This window comes from Cervus canadensis, chromosome 8 (assembly GCF_019320065.1).
Source record: "Cervus canadensis isolate Bull #8, Minnesota chromosome 8, ASM1932006v1, whole genome shotgun sequence".
NCBI lineage: Eukaryota > Metazoa > Chordata > Mammalia > Artiodactyla > Cervidae > Cervus > Cervus canadensis.
Genome location: NC_057393.1, coordinates 1,589,837 through 1,610,747, shown reverse-complemented (window position 1 = coordinate 1,610,747; position 20,911 = coordinate 1,589,837).

The window sequence follows — 20,911 nt, the reverse complement described above, 5'->3', positions numbered from 1 at the left end:
GCCCCTGCCAGACACACTGCCTGGAATCTGCAGCCCGCTCAGAACCCCTCAACTCCCTCCCACGCCAGCATTCCGTCCCACAGCATCCCGTCTGGAGGGGAGGAGGTCCCTGCTCAGCCCCACTGATGGGTGGAGGCCTGAAGTCAGCATTATAGACAACACTGACCATGTGTTTGCAGAGGTGGGGGTGTTTCTGTGGAGACCGTGCCTGTCAGAGAAGCTGCGGCCTCTGAAAATATTGGAATTGCTCTTGGAAACTGGAGTCACGATCCTCCTGATGTAGCAGCATCGGAATCTGTGTGGACAGTAGCCACGGGGAACAAGCAGTGCACTCCACGTTGGACACGACAGGCCGCTGCAGCCCATGAGACGAGGCACAGACCCGGGTGTGAGTCTCAGAACAGACACCAGCAAGAGAGCAGGATGTGGAGTGAAGAGTGTCCCATACATCATTGTAGAGAAACCTCAGGAAACACAGCTCATCAATACATACACACAGCTCATCAATACATACACACAGCTCATCAATACATACACACTGTTCATCAATACATACACACAGCTCATCAATACATACACACAGCTCATCAATACATACACACAGCTCATCAATACATACACACTGTTCATCAATACATACACACAACTCATCAATACATACACACTGTTCATCAATACATACACACAGCTCATCAATACATACACACAGCTCATCAATACATACACACAGATCATCAATACATACACACAGCTCATCAATACATACACACAGATCATCAATACATACACACTGATCATCAATACATACACACTAATCATCAATACATACACACAGCTCATCAATACATACACACTGTTCATCAATACATACACACACACCATTCATCAATACATACACACAGCTCATCAATACATACACACAGCTCATCAATACATACACACTGCTCATCAATACATACACACTAATCATCAATACATACACACGGCTCATCAATACATACACACTGTTCATCAATACATACACACTAATCATCAATACATACACACAGCTCATCAATACATACACACAGCTCATCAATACATACACACTGTTCATCAATACATACACACAGATCATCAATACATACACACAGATCATCAATACATACATACAGCTCATCAATACATACACACGGCTCATCAATACATACACACTGATCATCAATACATACACACAGCTCATCAATACATACACACAGATCATCAATACATACACACAGATCATCAATACATACACACTAATCATCAATACATACACACTGATCATCAATACATACACACTGTTCATCAATACATAGACGCTGTTCATCAATACATACACAGTTTATCAATATAAATACACTGTGTATCAATATGTACATACTGTTTATCAATACATACACTGTTTATCAATACATACACACTGTTAAAAGTACTTTGTAAGTGTGCATGAGAATAATAAACACCCAATTCAGAGCCTGGGTTCCCTCTGTGGGGTTCGGGGTGGGGTGGGGAAGGTCCCCAGGGTGTGCTTGTCATGTTTTATTTCTTAAGCTGAGTTGTGGAGAGTGGCATTGGTGTCTTATTCCCTATTTTTTATACACTTTAAATATTTCATTAGTAAAAAAGCAAAGTACAGTTTTACTTTTAGGCTTCCCTGGTGGCTCAGATGGTGAAGAATCTGCCTGAAATGCAGGAGACCCATGTTCAGTCCCTGAGTCAGGAAGATCCCCTGGAGGAGGGAATGGCAACCCACTCCAGTGTTCTTGCCTGGAGAATGCCATGGAGAGGAGCCTGGTGAGCTGCAGCCCATGGGGTCGCAAAGAGTCAGACACGACTGAGCAACTAACAGTTTAAATATTTCATTAATAAAAAGAAAAGTACAGAACAGATAACACATTGTCGTTTACCAACTTCACAAAGTGGATGTGGATTTGCAGGCGTCCTCCAGACAATTCCAGCGGGGCCATGAAGACAGGATGGGGGGCGGGGCTGGGGCCGGGCCGGGGCGTGGTGGGGCGGAGCTAGGCGGGCCCGGGGCGGGGCAGGGGCGGGGGCGGGACGGGGGGGCGGGGCCGGGGGCGGGACGGGGGTGGGACAGGGGCGGGGCCGGGGCGGAGCGCGGCAGGGGCGGGCCGGGGCGGGGGCCGGGGCGGGCCGGGGCGGAGCGCGGCAGGGGCGGGCCGGGGCGGGGGCCGGGGCGGGCCGGGGCGGGGCGGGGCGGGGCCGGGCCGCTCTGACGCTGAGGAGAGGAAGGTGGCGCTCACTCCTGCCACAGGGCCTGTGTACAGCTGTTTCTAGGTGCACACGGTATATTTTCAATTTATAACAAAAGATTTAAGGTTTAAAAGGAGCATTTTAAGGGAACGAATGGCCTCCCCCACGCCCCCATCTCCCCACCCCCTCTCCTCACTCCCATCTCAGCCCCCACCTGGGGGTCCAGATAGGTGTCTCGCTGTGAGCGCGGCTGAGGACCCAGACCTGCCGCCCCTGCCCCCGCCCCCTGCAGCCACACGCACCCCAAAGGCAGCGGTCAGGCCACTGCCCGCGCTGGCCCAGGCTGCCGACCCCCCACCACCTGCACCCCGACCACGAACCCCGCAGATTTTAACCAAGCAGAGCGGGTGACTCGCTTCCATCCTTAAGATTGACGGGCTTACCTTCAGAAAGATTTGAATTATGTATGGTTTGGGAATGACCATATTTCTTACATAAAATATTGATTTGATTCTTTTAAAACAAATAAAATGCAGGCAAGTGATCCCCAGAAAGGTGAGCTGGGCGGCAGACAGAAGCTCCCGGGACCCTGGTGAGAAGGTCCAGCGATTTCCAACCAGCGGCCTGGACTTCATTTACCAGAAACCGTCTTTTATTTACTTGCATAAGCTTCACGCTCTCAAAGGCGGCAGAAGCCATTGCCTGAGATGTTCCTACAGAATACACACGAGCCTTCAGGGATGCCGCCATAATGACCGGAGATGGTCCCTGCAGGGGAGCAGGGACTCAGACCCCAGCCCCCGTCTGCCCAGGAAGTAAGGATGCAGCCAGCAACCCGGGAACAGCTCCTGCGTCCTGGTCACCTACAGCAGGCCATCACCATGACCAGGAGATGGTCCCTGCACAGGAGCAGGGTCGCCTGTCCTGCCCCCTGATACCGACCAGGGTCCTCGGCCTTCCCCACCAATAGAAAGTGACTATCAAGAGGGAGGGGACATAGGTACCAATAGAAACTGTCAAGAGGAAACTGTCAAGAGGGAGGGGACATATGTACACCTATGGCTGATTCATGTTGAGGTATGGCAGAGGCCAACCACAATATTTAAAACAATTATCTTTCAATTAAAAATAAATAAAAGGGAAAAAAATGGATACAAGCTGGACAAGGAATTTAGGCAAGGCTTTATCAGGCCCCTGCTTCAGCCCTGGGGAGGAAGAGCAACCAGCAGGTTTCCTTGCTCCTCACTCCCGCAGGGGCCGGGCTGGGTCCTTCTATGGGGGGAGAGTGGGGCCAGCCGAGGGGCGGCTTAGGTGGGCTGTGTACCCTCTGCTGGTGTTGTGTGCAAAAGACACTTGCAGTGCCCTGCTTTTTTATTTCTGCATCTGCGTGCATGCGTGTGTGCTCAGTTGTGATTGACTCTTTGCGATCCCATGGACTGTAGCCCGCCAGGCTCCTGTCTGTGGGACTCTCCAGGCGAGAATACTGGAGTGGGTTGCCATTCCCTTCTCCAGGGGATCTTCCCGACCCAGGGATAGAACCCACGTCTCCAGGCAGATTCTTTACCATCTGAGCCACCGGGGAAGATCCTCTTCTGCATCTGGATATTCAGTTATTCAGCAGCATTTACAGAAATACTCCTTTCTCTGTTTAATAACTTTGCACTTACAGGAACTGTTAGGATCAAGTGGCACAGTGTGTGGACATGTTTGGCGCGTGGGAAAACTTAAAGCACTGGATCAACAGGAACTTAAAAACCCCACCTCTCTGTGCCCAGAAGTTTTCATGACACGTGGGGCACAGCTCGTCTCAGAAGAGCTCCAGATGCGTCCTGTGCTCAGTGGGGTGGGGCGGGGAGGGTTGGGGGGGGTGGGGAGGGGTGAGGACTCAGAGCTGTGAGGCTCAGTCCCCGGTGGGGCCTTGGGTGCAGATAGCAGTTCTGAAAGGCTTCCTGCCAGCTAACGAAGCAGCGGCAAGTACAGTGCCTAAGCCCCCAAATACTTACGTGATAACAGTGCTTTCTGAACCTGAGATCTCACTGTTAGTACCCGGACAGCCGTATTTAAAGATGCTTTCCTTAGAAAGTATTTATTAATAATTGATTGGGCGATCACTTCTCACTTTGCCCACTGAGGACATTATTTGCTTTGTGTGCAGCACAATTGATTTTGTAAACAGAGTGTATTTAAACATAACTTGACAACAGTGATGATTTATTTGATGTTATCCTCTGAAATTATATTTATCAAGCCATGTATCTTTGGCATTTCTAATAGCTTCAGCCGAACAAAACCACCAGGAGTCAGGCCAGCCTCCCAGCAGGCGTTTAATTCAAAAGATCATACAAAAGAAGCGCCACCTCCCCACGAGGCCACCCCAGCTCTCGCCTGGAGTCAGGGGTCTTGTGCACCCACGTGCCCCAGACAGCGCGTCCCTCCAGGTCACCCTCCCAGCACCCTAGGAGCAGGAGCTAAGACCCACGTTCCAGAGAAGACTGTGTGTCCCAGGGCTCAGCCTCCACCTGAGGTCTGGGGGCAACCCCAAACCACCGTCTGCTCCCCGGAAACAGCCAGGCTCCGAGGACAGCGGCTCTCAGCCCGGTGGCCACTTGGTGTCACCACCAGGAGAGGGGCACAGGCCCCTGGTGCCCCTGAGCCAGGCAGTGATGACCTGCAGGGCTGAGGGTCCCCCACTCTCCAAGGGACATTCCTGCCAGGTTCTCAGGGAAGGGCCTTCCTCAAACACACACCCAAGGAACCCCTTCTTCAGCAAACACATGCAAAGCCAGCCCAGGAGAGGTCTGTGCAGAAGCTGGGTCTCCCTGCAAACCTCTGTCCTGGGGAGTGTGAGCGCAGGGCTGCCTGCGTGTCCCCCCTGCCAGCTGCCATTCGTAAAACCCGTGGCCCAGAGGTCAGGTCCTCGGTCTTTCCAAATCACGTGGAGGTGGACACTCCCAGCCACCTAGGAGTCGCAGGGTCCCTTCTGTGTCTCCAGATTCCTGATGGGGGCACCCCGTCCTCTCTTTCTGATGCCCCCTCTCTGGCTAAGCCCCCAGCTCACTGCATTCCCCCCTCCCCCGGTGAGTTTGCTGCAGGCACCCAGCACCAGTGAGGGCTCATCTCTTGTCCTGCATCCGAGCCTGTGTCTGTCGGGGGTTGGGAGGGACCCGCAGCGGGACCAGGGCCCAGTTCCTTGGCATGCGGACTCTTTTGGTTGTGAAATGCACATTCATCTCTTAACAACTAGGAAGAAAACCAGAAAGTCACCCCAACAAGGATTGTAGGCTGGACAGCCCGAGACCCAGCGCTTCTAGGGGCAGGACTCGGTACCACAATCAGGAACTTCCAGGACAAGTGGGGATGGCTGGGATCCCTCCTGTGTCCCTGGCTGAAGGTATTACAACTCCAGGACAGTAACAGTACACCCAGGAACCTGCGGTGACCCCTACCCTGGCTCATGCCCAAATCATTTCCAGGGTCCCCTTCAGACTCCCAGGGAGCAGGCTCACAGGGGCTAAGCCTGGCCTGTCCTCACTCACACCCGGGACCCAGGCCCAGCCCCAGGGTCGTCATAAGCTTTGCCATGAGCTCATCCCAGGTCATGTCGCCCGGATTCAGACACAGACTCGGTCACGTGCTCCAAGATGACCTTTACCCCTTGGTGCCAGAGAAGAGACGCGTTGCCCCAGGAGGGCTGGAGGATTGGCGAGGTTGTGCAGGTCCACTGTGCCCTCAGCCGCCAACAGCAGAGTGGGGTCGTCACTGCCAACCTCCTGGAGGCCCAAGTCAGCTTCATCGCTGTAGATTTAATAATCTGCATGTTTGAGGACGATGATTTTGGAGGGGGGAGAGTCACGCCTCAGTTCCCTGACCAGGGACTGAACCCCAGCCCCAGCAGTGAAAGCATCTAGTCCTAATCACTGGACCACCAGGGAACTCCCAATAATCTACATTTCTTGACAGAAACAGATTTCAGTCCAACAACTGTGATCACTCTAGCCAAACCCGTGAGGAAGCAAAACTGGTTTAAAAAGAAAACAACCACAAGCATAATATTCTGACCCAAGCACGAGGGGAAATGAAGCGCTTTGGTCGTTTCCATCACCAGCGTGTTTCAATGATGGGATGATCCCAGAGCATGCGAGGACAAGGACATCCCCCGTTGTGAGGTGGGGTGAGCGGGAAGGCAGCCAGTGCCGGGATGCAGTCCGTGTCTGGGGAAGGTCAGGCACCAACTGGACAGATGACACGCGCTGACTGCAAATCCAGAGGAGCTGGCAGGGGGACCAACACCAAAACCGCTGGAAGCAAATCGTGAAGCTGAAGAACTCCCGGGGACCCGTCTGCCCTGGAAACATACACACTCGTTTATGCAGGCGCCTTCCTCTCCCGTCCTGTGTCTGTCCTTGTTGTTGCGTTCACTTGCTAAGTTGTGTCTGACTCTTTCCAGTCGCGCAGACTGCAGCTTGCCAGGCTCCCCTGTCCTTCACCGTCTCCCGGAGCTTGCTCAAACTCATGTCCATTGAGATGGTGATGCTATCTAATCATCTCATGCTCTGTCGTCCCCTTCTTCTCCTGCCTTCAATCTTTCCCAGCATCAGGGTCTTTTCTAAGGAGTCAGTTCTTCGCATCAGGTGGCCAAAGTATTGAAGCTTCAGCTTCAGTATCAGTCTTTCCAAAGAGTATCCAGGACTGATTTCCTTTAGAATTGACTGGTTTGACCTCCTTGCAGTCCAAGGGACTCTCAAGAGTCTTCTCTAGCACCACAATTAGAAAGCATCAACTCTTCAGTGCTCAACCTTCTTTATGGTCTGTCTACCAGACTCCTATGCAACCCCCATGGCCCTCTCAGACCAGCCCCCTGGGTTGAGCTTCCTCATGAGTTTTCATTAGGAACCTACTGCCCTTCTCATCATCTCAGCATCTCCCAAGCCCTTTGCTTTAAACAGGTTGGGCTCTGCTCCCAACGTGAGCTTACACTACAGTGGCCTGTGCCCCTTCTGGGGGTCACGTCCCTCTCCTCCAGACTAAAACTTCCTTGACAGCAGGAGTTGTGTCTGAATGGTGTTGTCAACTCAGAAGATTACGTGGTACAAAGACACAGCGCCAGTTGGCTGGGCAGTGCCAAGAAAAGCCCTTCAGGTACGTCCCCTTCAGAGTGAGGTCTGGCCCCCACTCTCCCTGCAGAGCCAGGAGCTGGGCTCACAGCCCGGGATGCCTCACACACCATCTAGGCCTCCCAGGCCCGGGAGCCAGCTCTCTGGGTGCTGGAGTCCTGCCCCAGGGCCACTGTGCAACGCCTCTGATGCCTCCCCCACAAAACCCGAGCTGGCCCTTCAGTGGTGCTGAGCCAGCTGCCTGGATGGGGTCGGGGCTTGAGCTCTGATGTGTCTCAACAGCAGCAGCACAAGGAGAAGACCCATGCCTGAGCTTTGGGGTCGAGCCAGGCCTCGGCCTCACCGGGAAAATCGGGACTCTGAGAGCCCCGCAGCCCCACGCGGCCTCTTCCGCACATCCATCCCAGGAGGCACACGGAGCCCGCCTCCGCGAGCAGGCACAGCTCCGGGGGCGGCTGGTGAACTGTATGCTATTGTGTAGATTATCCAACTGCGGACAGACCGCGGGGAGCTCCTTACACATGCCGTCAGACAAAAACTAAAGTGCCAAAGCTGGCCAGTGACTATTACGGGAAATCGATTCCAGCATTAGCCAAAGAAATCCACCTCATCGTGGGTATTATGAAGAACTTATTATTAAGTGGGTTCAAGAAATAATGACTGCCCTCTGCTTTCAGGAGTACTAATCCATAGTGAGAAAATATAGACGCACTGTATTTATTCTTCCTTCCAAGGTCTGGGTGTTAACCAGCCCTTCCTGGTGACGTGGCCATCAGTCAAAATGCGGGCTTAACAGAAGCCACACATGGCAATTACTCCTTGAACGTAAAACGCTGTGGCCCCCTGTTGACAGAGGGACAGACTGCCGCAGGGATAGTCACTGCCGACCATGAGGGGATGCCCCCAGGGGAAGGGGACAGAGGGCTGCAGAACTGCCTGGAGGTGGACCACCGACCCACATGGGGCCCCTTGCCCTGGGCCTGCCCGCCCAGTAGGGGCTAAATTTGCAGACAACACCCAGGCGGGGCTAGTGGCTAAGAACCCGCCTGCCAATGCAGGAGACACAAGAGATGTGGGTTCAGTCCCAGGGTGGGGAAGATCCCCTGGAGGAGTGCATGGCAACCCACTCCAGGATTCTCTGCCATGCGCAGAGGAGTCTAGCGGGCTACAGTCCATAGGATCGCAATGAGTCGGACACAACTGAAGTGACTTAGCACATACCCACACCCAGGATGCAGAAGAGTGTGGGCCTCAGTTTACACTCGCCAGTTTCCCCTCTAGAAGGGGTGGGAAGGGAGGCAGCGGAGAGGGGGGCAGCGGGGGAGGGGGCATTGGGGGGAGGGGGCAGTGGGAGAGGGGGGACAGCAGGGAGGGGGCAGTGGGGGAGGGGCAGTGAGGGAGGGGGACAGTGGGGGAGGGGGGACAGCAGGGGAAGGGATAGCAGGGGAGGGGGACAGCAGGGGAGGGGACAGTGGGCGAGGGACAGCGGGCAGGAGGGGGCAATGGGGGGAGGGGGCAGCTCTCCCTGTTCCTCTACCCACCCAGGCTCGGCCCCGTCCTGAGGGCCCTGAGTCCTCAAGCCCAGACTCAGGCTCCCGGGAGAAGTCCAGGGCCGTGTGCAGGCATTGATGCCCGCCCCCAGCACAGGGAGGAAGCCTCTTCCTGGGGACGGTGGCCAGGACCCTGTCCTTCTGGAGTCGGCAGCTCCTAAGGGGGACTCCAGCCACGCCACCCAGGCCAACAGTTCAGCAGAGGGTCCATCCTGTCCCCTCACAGGCTCTGCCTGAGGCCCAGGCCTGAAAGCTTCCGGGACTCACACATTTGCAGAGGGCTGGCCCCGTCCTATCTTTCAAGAGGTGCACACCCCCAGCTGTGCCCGTCCTGCAGGCCTCCCGGGGGTCCCCACGGAGCAGCTGCTCAGGACAGCCAGGGGTCCCTCCCTGAGTCAGGAAGGGGGCTTAGAGTGAGGGGTGAGGGTGGCCTTCTGCCTAGAGACCACCTGGAGGGCATGGGGGTGCAGGGCGTGGAGACGGGGAGGCCCCTGGCAAGATAATAAGGAGCGGGGCTGAGTGTGAGCCTGAGGGCCACCCTGGGGAGTGCACAGCATCTCGGGAGGTTGAAAATGGCAGCCCCCTGGCCTCACGTCCCCCTGCCTGTCTGGGGCGGGGGGCAGGGAGCAGGAACCCACATGCACCACTCCCCACAGTGATGCTGGTTCTGACACAGTGAAGGAGGAAACAGACAGAACAAGCTCCACCTTGAGAGCAGGACTCCATCTTGGGCTGGACTGTGGACTTTGAGCTCTAAGCCCAGGATCTATGGAACCGACATACCAACAGGAAAACCAGGCCCCCTGGAGGGAAGCACCCCAGGGCTCGTGCCTAGACTCTCCATCACCTAGAAGAATACCCTAATTATCTGTGTAACCAAATAGAATCATACATTCTATTATGCTTATTGGGGTATGACCACTGGCCTATTGATAATTGTCCACTGTTAACTACCTAGGCTTAAGGCATATGAATCACAGGTTTAAGGCATCAGAATCACGGGTTAACTTTGATTGTATCTTTCTTTTCCTTTGTTCAGACTAGTTTCAGAGAATTTGGGGAGGTGGGTTTGGGCACGTACACTTAGGGTATATAAGGTTTTCACAAAACTGGTCAGGGTCCTTGGCTAAGAGGAGACTCCTCCTTGGGCCCGCCAGTGTAATAAACTGCCCTCCACTATCTGCATTGTCCTTCCGAGTGAATTTGTCTCCTGGAATGCGTGGATACAACAGCAACACCCAGACCATCTTCTCAGGCCCTAGACTGTGCTTCTGTCAGGAAACACAGTAACGGAAGGGCAGCTTTGGGAGAAAGCCGGGTGCAGATACCCATCGGTGTCCACCAAGCCGAGTGATGGCTGACCACTCCCCGAGACCAGCCCCCAGGACACACAGCTGCAGTATGTGACCCAGGGTGCACTGAAGGCTCCCTAAACCTCACAGCTGGCCTCGAGCCTGGTCCTGGGAACCTGAGGGAGGAGAGGAAAGGGGGACAGTCAGCCTGGAGATGGACCCTCATGGTACGTCCTGCCTCAGCCACTCGAGGACCACCATCCTGGGCCAAACCATGGGTCCCACCCTGTATCGGCCAGCCCCTGGGGGAGTCCTCATCCCCAGCTCTGCCTGCAAGACTCCCAGGCAGCTCGCCTGGTGACTCAGATCTCCCTAATGAGAGGATCAGCCTTTGCAGGCAGACGGCACCACTGAGAGAGAATTTACAATGACACTTGGTAATTGAACCTCCAGGGGTTGATTCCACTTCTGTTAGAAGCCCAGGGAACCTCCTCTGTTGTTAACAAGGCCAGGCACCCATGTCTCTGGAGCTCATCCGTTGTGCAGAAGAGGCTGTTAGCACAGCACTCTGAGCTCCTCAACAGTGTTAGAAAAAGGATGCCAACGGGAACGGTGTCAGGGGGGCAGGCATGCCTGAAACCATGACGACAGCAAGAAGTCAGGCCACAAACACGGGCTGAGCCTCAAAGCCTGTCTCAGCCGACCATAGCATCCCAGTGCAGAGGACAGCCTCGTCCAGGGCCCCCTGACCCCAAGTGGGGCTGGGTGAGGGTGCCCCAGGAAGGCGCCCCTGCTTCTGGCTGCTAGTTCAGGGAACGCTGGAGGCAAGGGGGCCCAGGCGACAACACTGGGTAGAGATGATCACACTTTGTCTACAGTGTTTGGTCAAAAGCAATTTTTTTTTTGGGGGGGTCAGTGTATTTGAGTTAAAACAAAATTGGTAAATGAGGCAATTTTAAGAACTGATGAAAAATGAGAAACTTCTAATTCTGGTTAAGATGAAGTTAACACACTACACCCATCTCTCCCACTGACTACAAGTAAAAACAACAGGCAGAAAACATAGGCAACCATCTGCGGACACTGAAAATCAAGTAACAGCGGAAATTGGAGCCAGAAATTGAAAGTCAAAGGGAGATAACACAGCAGATAATCTGCTGGTTTATTTCCTCCTGTTTTCCTGGGTTAGACTCCAGGCCGTTCGGATTCAGCAATCCCTTAAAAGAATAATACATCACAATCAACCAGGGTTTGTTCTGAGAATGCAAGGTCGATGCACTTTTGTAAATTAGTCAATGGAATCCACCGGACTAACAGACTGAGACAAAAAATACATGATCATATAGGTTGCAGCAAGAAAAACATTTAACAAAATTTGACAACCTTTCTTTCTCAAGAGGAAAAAAAACCTCCTTATCCTGCTAAAGAGCATTGACCAAAAACAAAAAAAAATTTTAAAGCTATCAATATGAATAGCATCATACTTAATGACAGAAGGCTAACTGCTTTTGTGGTAATATTGGGAACAAGGCAGGAATTTCTTCACTTTCTTTTGCCATTCCTTTTCCACATTCTTCTGAGCCCTAGTCAATGCAGTAAGAAAACAAAATGAAATAAAAAGGCATAGAATATAAATGAAGAAAACAATTGTCCCTGTGAACAGATAACATTATTGTCTATGTAGGAAACCCCAAGAAATCTACAAAAGTTCTGGAATCAATACATGAGTTATCAAATTCCTCACAGAATAAAGGTCAACATATAAAAATCAACTATTTTTCTATATACTCGCAATTAATATTTAGAAAGGGAAAAAATTTTTAATAATGTCATTTACTATAGTTCTAAAAGATAAAACATGTAGGCATAAGTCTAACAAAAGTGAAAGATACAAGAACTCCTAAATAAATGGAAAGGTATACCATGATCATGGATTGGAACACTCAATTTAGATAAGATGTTAATTCTCTCCCAAACTCATTTATAAATTTAACACAATCCCAAGCAAATTCACAGCAGGATTTTTTAAAATACATGCAGATGCTTTTTCTAAAGTTTATACGGAAAGGCAAAGGAAGCATAATAGACAAAACATTTTGGAAAAAGAATAAAATTGGCAGACTCATATTGCTGGATTTTACTCACCCTAAACTGCAATGATTAAGAAAGTGTCATGCTGGTGAGAGGATACACATATAGCTCAATGGGACAAAGAGGGAGGCCAGAAATAGACTCACAACAAAGTGACCAGTTGATCTTTGACAAAAGTGCAAAGACATCTCAATGGAGGAAAGATTACCTTTTCAAGAAATGTTTCTAGAACAATTGGACATCCTTATGCAGGGGGAAGAAAATGCTTACTCCTTGGAAGAAAAGCTATGACAAACCTAGACAGTGTATTAAAAAGCAGAGACACCACTTTGCCAACGAAAGTCCATATAGTCAAAGCTATGGTTTTCCCAGTAGTCATGTATTGATGTAAGAGTTGGACCATAAAGAAGGGTGAGCGCAGAAGAATTGATGCTTTTGAATTGTGGTGCTAGAGAAAACTCTTGAGAGTCCCTTGGACTGCAAGGAGATCCATCCAGTCCATCCTAAAGGAAATCAGTTCTGAATATTCATTGGAAGGACTGATCCTGAAGCTGAAGCCCCAATACTGAAGCTGAAGCTCCAATACTTTGGCCACCTGATGTGAAGAGCTGACTCACTGGGAAAGACTCCGATGCTGGGAAAGATTGAGGGCGGGAGGAAAACGGGATGACAGAGGATGAGATGGTTGGATGGCATCATCATCTCGATGGACATGAGTTTGAGCAAACTCCAGGAGATGGTGAAGGACAGGGGAGCCTAAAGTGCTGCCGTCCACAGGGTGGCAATGAGTCAGACAAGACTGAACGACAACAATGCAGAAAAAAGTGGCCTCAACCTACCCCTCACACACTACACAAAACTTAATTCAAAACAGTCCATCAGCTTACATGGAATACAAAAAACTATAATACTCTTAAAAGAAACATAGGGGGAAAAGCTAACTCTTTGGGCTAAGCAAAAAGTCCTTGAATGGGACACCTAAAGCATGATACATAAGAAAAACTTGGTGAATTAGACTTCATCAAAATTAAGAATTTCTACCCAGGTGGTTCAGTGGTAAAGAATCTGCCTACCAATGCAGGAGATGCAGGACACCAGGGTTCGAATCCCTGGGTTGGGAAGATTCCCTGAAGGAGGAAATGCCAATCCACTCCAGTGTTCTGCCTAGAAAATGTCATGGACAGATGAGCCTGGTGGGCTACAGTCCATGAGGTTGCAAAGAGTCGGACATGACCGAGCGACTGAGAATCCATGCATGCACTCTTGGAAAGACATTGTTAAGGGAACAAAAGGACAAGTCACAGAGCAACAGGAAATATTTAAAATCATATATTTGATAAAGGACTTATATCCAGAATGTAGAAATAATTGTCTAAATCATAACAAACCTAACAACTCAGGTTTTTTTTAATGGAAAGATTTGACCATATACTTTGCTTAAAAAGCAATATGGATGGCAAATGAGCACGTGGAATGTGGTGGGTTTTCTTGATCTTTTGCTGGAAACTGCTCTCGCCAGGCCTCCTGGGCAGCTGCTCGGTCCCCAGTGCCAGTCCCAGGGCAGCCCCTGGTCCCGCGGGTCCCTCAAGCCTGTCCCCGCAGGCTGGTACAGGCAGGAAGCTCCAGGCAGCAGTCGTTAAGGGGGAGATTTACAGCGAGTCAAGTGCAGGGCACACGTGCGAACAGACAAATGACCAAGATGGCATTTTCCTCCTTGGCCTTTTCTCTGATGAGCAGGATTTACGAGCTTTGGTAAGGGGCAGCGGCGAGAAGGCCAAGTTTGTAAAACACAGCTCCTTTGTCGAAGGACGCCGGCTGTCCCAACTCCCAGCTCTGCAGATGTCACACTCCTGCTCCCCGCCCCGGAGCAAGCTGCTGGGGTCAAAAGCACCCTAGGCGACCGCTGACGAAGGCCCCCCTCTGTCCAAGTGCCACTGCCGCCCCTGCGCGGGTCTCCGCTTCCCGCCCGCTGAGGTCTGATGGCACAGGACGGTCTGCAGCCGGCGTGCTGACCTAAATCATATGCGACTTTGGCTCAAGCTCCTGGACCCCCATGAAGCCAGCGGGCAGCAGGACGCTAGGTCCTGGCCAACCTTCTCCAATAAACCACCACCAAGCAGCAGCTCTGCCCGGGCCACCAGGCATCGGCAAGTGTTTTCAGCACTCCCGGGGCTCGTGAACACACACACACACACACACACACACGAGTCTGCACGCCCACAGGTGTCTGAGGCTGCCCCTGGCAGGCAAAAGGGCCTGACCTTCTCAGAGGATCAGTCGAGTCTCCCGCAGGTGGTCTCCCGCACAGAGTCCCTTGGTGGCGCTTCTCAGCCTGGCCAACCCCGAGGCCAGTCCTCAAGGGCAGAACCTTCCTTTGGGGCCAGGCCACCCCTCCAGTCACAGTCCTGGCCCCCTCCAAGTGCTGATGGGCTGCCCGGGGGGCTGGGCGGGGGTGGCTGCGGGTGGGGAGGGCGGAGTCCTCGCTTAGGGCCAGCTCGTGCTCAGCCCCGCCACCCTCATCACGGCCTTCGTGAGCCCCACCTTCCTGGCTGTGGGCGAGCTGACAATCGAGCCGGGACACACTCCCTACATTTGTCCTGATGGCCTGGCAGCCCCTGCAGGCTCAGCGCCATCACTGAGACTCGTCCTCGGCTCTGTCTTCGTTTTCTCCAACCATGCTCCAGACCGAGCTCCCCCGGGGTGAGCCTGGGTGGGAAGAGCCCCGCTTGTGATCGAGGACCCGGTTTGCCCTGTTTCCTGTGCCCACGCTGTGAACACACTGTCCACGTGCTCATCCTTGAACGGAAGTCTCAGCCTGCCCACCCCGATTCCTGGCGTCTGACACTGGGGTCCACTTCTATGAACCACCTGCGCTGCACTGCCCTTGTAAAGCCCCCCCAGGCTCAGAGGAGAAAACGTTTATGTTAGCAAAGGGGGCTTGAGACAGGCCCCCGAGGGTGGTAGTGTCTGCAGGCTGGAGTTGCATGTACCAGGGCCCCTCCCTGGGTGCCCCCAGCTTGGGGTGGGCCATAGGCAAAGCACATGAGGTCACGAAAGGCAGAGGCTAGTCGCAGGAGACATTGTCCCCTCTGCCTGCACTATGCGCATGCCTGACCTCAGGCTGTGAGGAGCCAGGCCACCCAGGGGACCCCACTGGTGGTCCCAGGCTTTCGGTCATTGAGACACGGGACTGCCCAAGCTTCCAGATGACCCCAGCGCCCAGCTGTGCCGTCACCCCCGCCCTCCAGTCTTCCCAGCTGAGGTCCAGACTCTGTGGGCCAGAGACAAGCCATCCCCCATCCCCTGGCCAAACCCCCCACTCCTGAATCCGGAAGCCCAACAAAATGACTGCTAACTCCTGGAGCAACGTGTTACACAGCAGGAGTGACCGAGATGCCACCTGCTTCAGCCACAGCTTGACTTGACATTTGTACCCAAGAGATGCAAAGCTTTGGGCAAGAGAGACCGTTCCGGGGACGTGATCCCACGAAACACCTTCTGTTTTCTCACGCTAAAGAGAAAGTACTTTGCTGGTCCGAGGCTTGCCTCCGCCCTGTTACAGGTGAGGCATGTTGGCATCACTCACCAGACTCAGGGGCGTGCCATCCTCTGCCCAGCCTGGCTGAGCCTGGCAGGTGGGTGGCCCTGGTTAGCCACCTCAGTTGATGCTGCCCTGGGCCCTGATTAATCACGTGGCAGCAAAGCCTCCTTGTGGGTTTTCTCAGATTCCTGAGCTGTTTTGCCCTCCTGACCTTCAGGTGCCTCAGGCAGCTGTGCGTGGATGAGCCCAGTCTGCCTCTGAAGCTGACACCACATTCAACACGGGGAAGAAGGGAGTGTGCAGAGCGGAGCTGCAGCTGGTGTTCAATTTAGAGAATGTTCATTGCAATAAACACACCCAGACACGATTCTGCCAGGGTGTTTGACAGACAATCTCTGGAGGCCAACTTCCCACATCATTTTTTCTAGCAAAAACACAGTCCTTACGTCTTTATTCTGGAAGAAGGAGATTTACTTCCTTAATAATGGGAGTCCCGATATCACGGGTGTGTGGCGTGCTCGAGTTTGCAGCACCATTCCGTCCTAAGAACAGTTTAATTGACAACTTGAGATTTAACATAGCGAAGCTATGAAACATCTGGGGAACTCGAGGAATGCATGTTTTTATAGCCTGAAGGCTACCAGCAATTTGATAAACATAAGATGCGGATAATTTAAATGTTTAAGCATTTAATTACTAGTGAATGGGGATGTTTTGTTTTATGTTGTGTAGCTTATTATTTCATAAGTTTTCATTTAAGCATCGAGAACAGGAGCCAACTTTCTGTCTCCAAGTGTCTCTCTTCCTGGTTATTCTCCTTCTGAAGGCAGCGCCCGGGGGGAAGCCCGCATGGCTGCAGAGCGGACGCTGACTCTCTGCCACCAGTGTGTTGATGAGATTCGAACGTCTCTGGCAAGACCTATCTCCTCCTGGCCCCCCCGAGCATCCGTGCCCACGGAGCCCAAGACCACGACCTGCCGGAGCTCCCTGGCTACTGCCAACAGCCTGGAGACGCCACGCCAAGACCCAGAGAGAGAGAAGGACCAGTCCCAACCCTTCATCAATTCAGACAGAAAATCTGCCAGTGAGGTGGGCTTTTAAACGTCTTTATATGGGTATCCACAGATGCACACTTCAATAAAATTGCACGTGCATGCAATACGGCGCCACACAAACTCTATTTTAAAATCTAGCCGCTTTTCTCTCCACTTTCATATCTGTCTCCCTCCTTCCCTGCTGACCGCTCTTCCGCCCACCCCCAGCTCTCCCACCTGCCCCCAGGTAACCAGGTGGAAAATATCACATGAGTGTGTCTGTATTTTTCTCTTCAATCACATATATGTAAAGGTACCGCTGTTTAGGCAAACATACATCTATAGAGGGGTTTTGCCTTGTCTGTGGTCCAAAAGTAGGAATGGGACACGCACGTCCTTCTGAGTCTGGCTCTTCTCCTGAGGAACTCCAGACGCCCTGCCGAGCTCCGCTGCGCTCTCGGTCTTCCTTGGCTGGTCCTCAGCGTCCAGCCCCCTGCCAGCTCTCGAGGGTTCCCAGGGCTTCGACTCCATGAGCCGGCACCAGACAGCATCCTGGAACAGGAGCCCTGCTGGGTTCATGCGTCTTCTTGCAGGAGACGGACACCCAGTAACATCCCCGGGTCACAGGACATGGGGACGTTTGATGGTAGCAGTCGATGCAGGATAAGCCATCCCGTGAGCACGTGTGGCCACAGGGGACCATGCGCAGACGCTGTGACCGTGGCGAGTGCAAGCAGAGGGGTGGGAGGGACCCCAAGCTCACCCCTTTGCAGCCCCCACTCTCAACTCTCATTTGCTGGCTGTGGACGTGACAGTCTCCAAGCGGGAACGGGGTGAGAGGTAAGGTTTTAAACTCGACACGGACGTTAGGGACTATACTGCCGCGTGATTCCAGAGTCTGAATGGACTTACAAGGCCCAGCCCAGCTGCCAGCCGAAGGGCCCGCCCCCCTCAGCGGCAGCATCACTGTGCCAGCGCCCAGGACCTCGGTCCCTGCTGGACAAGCCCCCTGGGCCACTGTGCGCCCGTCCCTGCCCATGATGGCAGCCTGCCATCTTCTAGAGCGGGGTGCAGAGCAGCCACCGTCCCCCACGGCAGACCCCCCACCGCACCCACCCCTGCTGGTTGGGTGACAGATACTCTGCAGTGGATGCTCGGCTGGGGTGCGGGGAGGGGGGTCATGTGAGAGGTCTGGGAAGGTGACGGCGGTGACCCGCCCTTCACAGGGGGGCAGAGGGACAGGGAACAGGCTGTGGCAGGCCTGCTGGGGGAGGGGACGGAGGGGACAGCCCACCTGGGCCAGCATGCACTCCACCAAAGGGGGAGCCAGGGAGGAGTCTGGGGCTTAGGGGGCCCGGGGCTGCCCTGGAGGGCAGGACCCCAGCGGGGTGTGGGGATCCCACCGGGGTGGCGGGTTCCCCCAGGAACCCCGGCCCTTGAGCAACTGGAAAGGCCCGGCCTGGTCAGTTCCCCGCACCGGGGGAGCGGCGTGCCCGGCAGGACCAGAGCGCCGTCACAGCATCACGTGCCCTCCAGACGCACCCCAAGTCAGACTTGACACGCAGCATCCCCAAGGTTGTGCAACTTTTAAACCTGCTCACCTGCACAAAACGACAGTCAAAGAGGAGACAGCACCAGGGCCAAGAACAGGTCACAGGCCTCTGACTCTTACCCCCGACTGTCTGTGACATCATATTGAAGAGCAGTTTCCGGTTATTGACAGCAATACTTAATCCTCCACAATCCCCGGAGAAGCAGCTAAGCGCCCACGGCAGAGTCCACGCGTCACTACGGAGGCCTCTGGGCGGGGCTGGGGGCAGCTACTTGGTGCGGGACACTGGGGAGAAGCCAGCTCACAGCACTAATAATGGGGCTGGAAAAGAGGCTCATTTGGAGCCTGAGTGGACAATGGAAAGGCCCGCAGTCACTGCTTAAATTCTTTTAAACTCATACAATCCTGGGGGCATCTGAGGCACAGAAGGGCAGGTGAAGGGGCAGGGAGACAGATGGGCTGTGTCTGGCCTGCACCTCCCAGCCTGGCCGTGGCCCGGCCCTCCCCGTGTCCACCCCAGGTAAACACCCCGAGATGGCCAAGGCCTAGGGCCACAGACAGGCTCCCCTGAGCCCCGGCACCGTCCCCTGACTGAGGAGGCTGCAGCAGACGCCTCCCTGCAGGGAGTCAGCACTCAGGGACCTTCCTGCCATGCAACAGGTGTGCTCCCTCCTTCCCACACCCACCCCCAGGGGCCCACCACCCACCAGCCCCCTGAAACAAGTCGTTCTAATTCAGTCTAAGATTAGGAAACGTGCTGTCTGGTTCTCAAAGACTTGGTGTTGCCACCTGATGCGAACAAGTGACTCACTGGAAAAGACCCTGATGCTGGGAAAGGGTGAAGGCGGGAGAAGGGGACGACAGAGGATGAGATGGTTGGATGGCATCACCGACTCAATGGACATGAGTTTGAGCAAACTCTGGGAGGTAGTGAAGGACAGAAAAACCTAGCCTGCCTCTGAGCCTGCACACTAGGGCTGGGAGCCGGAGCCACGGAGCCCGCTGTGGGCCCAGGGGCTCCGCATGCTGCGGTCCATGGGGTCTCAAAGAGTTGGACACGACTGAGTGATTGAAATGAACTGACTGATTATAAGACGTCACCTGATCCTCTCGGAGGACGTTGCACTTTGTTTTGGGGGCATCAAGTGATGACCAGACTTGATGCCAACTACACACAGAGCTTCTGTGAGCTCTGTAAGCATTGGGTGGTGTCCTGGAAACAGAGTGATTCCAGTATTTAATATGGTGACCCACGCGGCCCTACAGTACAGCACAGCGCAGTCTGGTCGGCGTCATGTGGCAGCCCGGACCAGAGGGGAGTGAAGGGGAGAAGGGACACGTGTACACATGCGGCTGAGTCCCCTCACCGTCCACCCGAAACCATCACAACGCTGTTCATCAGCACTGGCACCGTCTAACCCCACAACACACAAGCAAACAGCCCTCGGGACGGGCATCCCGCTGGCCACACCCTGCTCACGGGGCCTCTGCTGCAAGAGAAACCGTTTCTTTCATCCCATGGAGATGCCTCAGCATGTGAAACCCCTGCCCAGGACACAGCGCTCCAATGAGGGAGGGCTGGTGTTTGCAGAAGGGCCCAGGCCTGCTGGCCTGAGTGACAGCGACATGGTCCCAGGCCCGAGAGCCACTGGCGCTCGCCCAGCCCCACTCAGGAGTACCAGAGCCTCCAGTCCCAGCTCCAGCCTGGTGTCCTCAGGGCCGAGGGAGGTCCCTGTCCCCCCATCCCCGGGCAGAGGCCTGAGGGCTCACACACGCCCCCTGCCCCTCGAGCAACACAGGCTCCACCCTCCTCCCCGGGGTCCCACCGGGAACCCCATGTGTCCTGCTGGGACCTTTCTGCCACGGATGCAGTGACCCTACTCTCAGCTGGAGTACACAGCCCGCCCCCGAGCAGCTGCACAGAACGGGAAAGTGGAGGCGAAGGCTCCTCCGTCCATGGGATTCTCCAGGCAAGGATACTGGAGTGGGGACTTCCCTGCTGGTCCACTGGTTAAAACTCCGAGCACCCAGTGGAGGGGACATGGGTTCAATCCCCGGTTGAAGAACTGAGATCCCACATGCTGCATGTTCAATAGATAAATAAAATAAAATAAAAAAGTGTACTGGAGTGGGTTGCCATATTTCCTTCTCCAGGAAATCTTCCCGACCCAGGAATCAAACCCGGGTCTCCTGCATTGCAGGTGGATTCTTTACCGTCTGAGCCACAAGGAAAGCTCCACATAGGACAGGAACCTTTCCCCAAACACATGGACCAGGAGAACAGAGGGACCAGGAGTGTTGCTGGGAAAACCTGGAAAATGTTCTTGCTTTTCACCAAAACAGCCCCACCTCTGAGATTTTGTCTTGAAGCCCTGAGGGGGTTTCCCTTCAGACAAAGGTGTCGTGGCCACTCCATCCAGGGAGCCCACCGAAGGGACAGCAGAATGTAACTGTGAGGCCACAAGCGCAGAAATCACCAGAGAGGGGGCAGAGGGGTCTGGG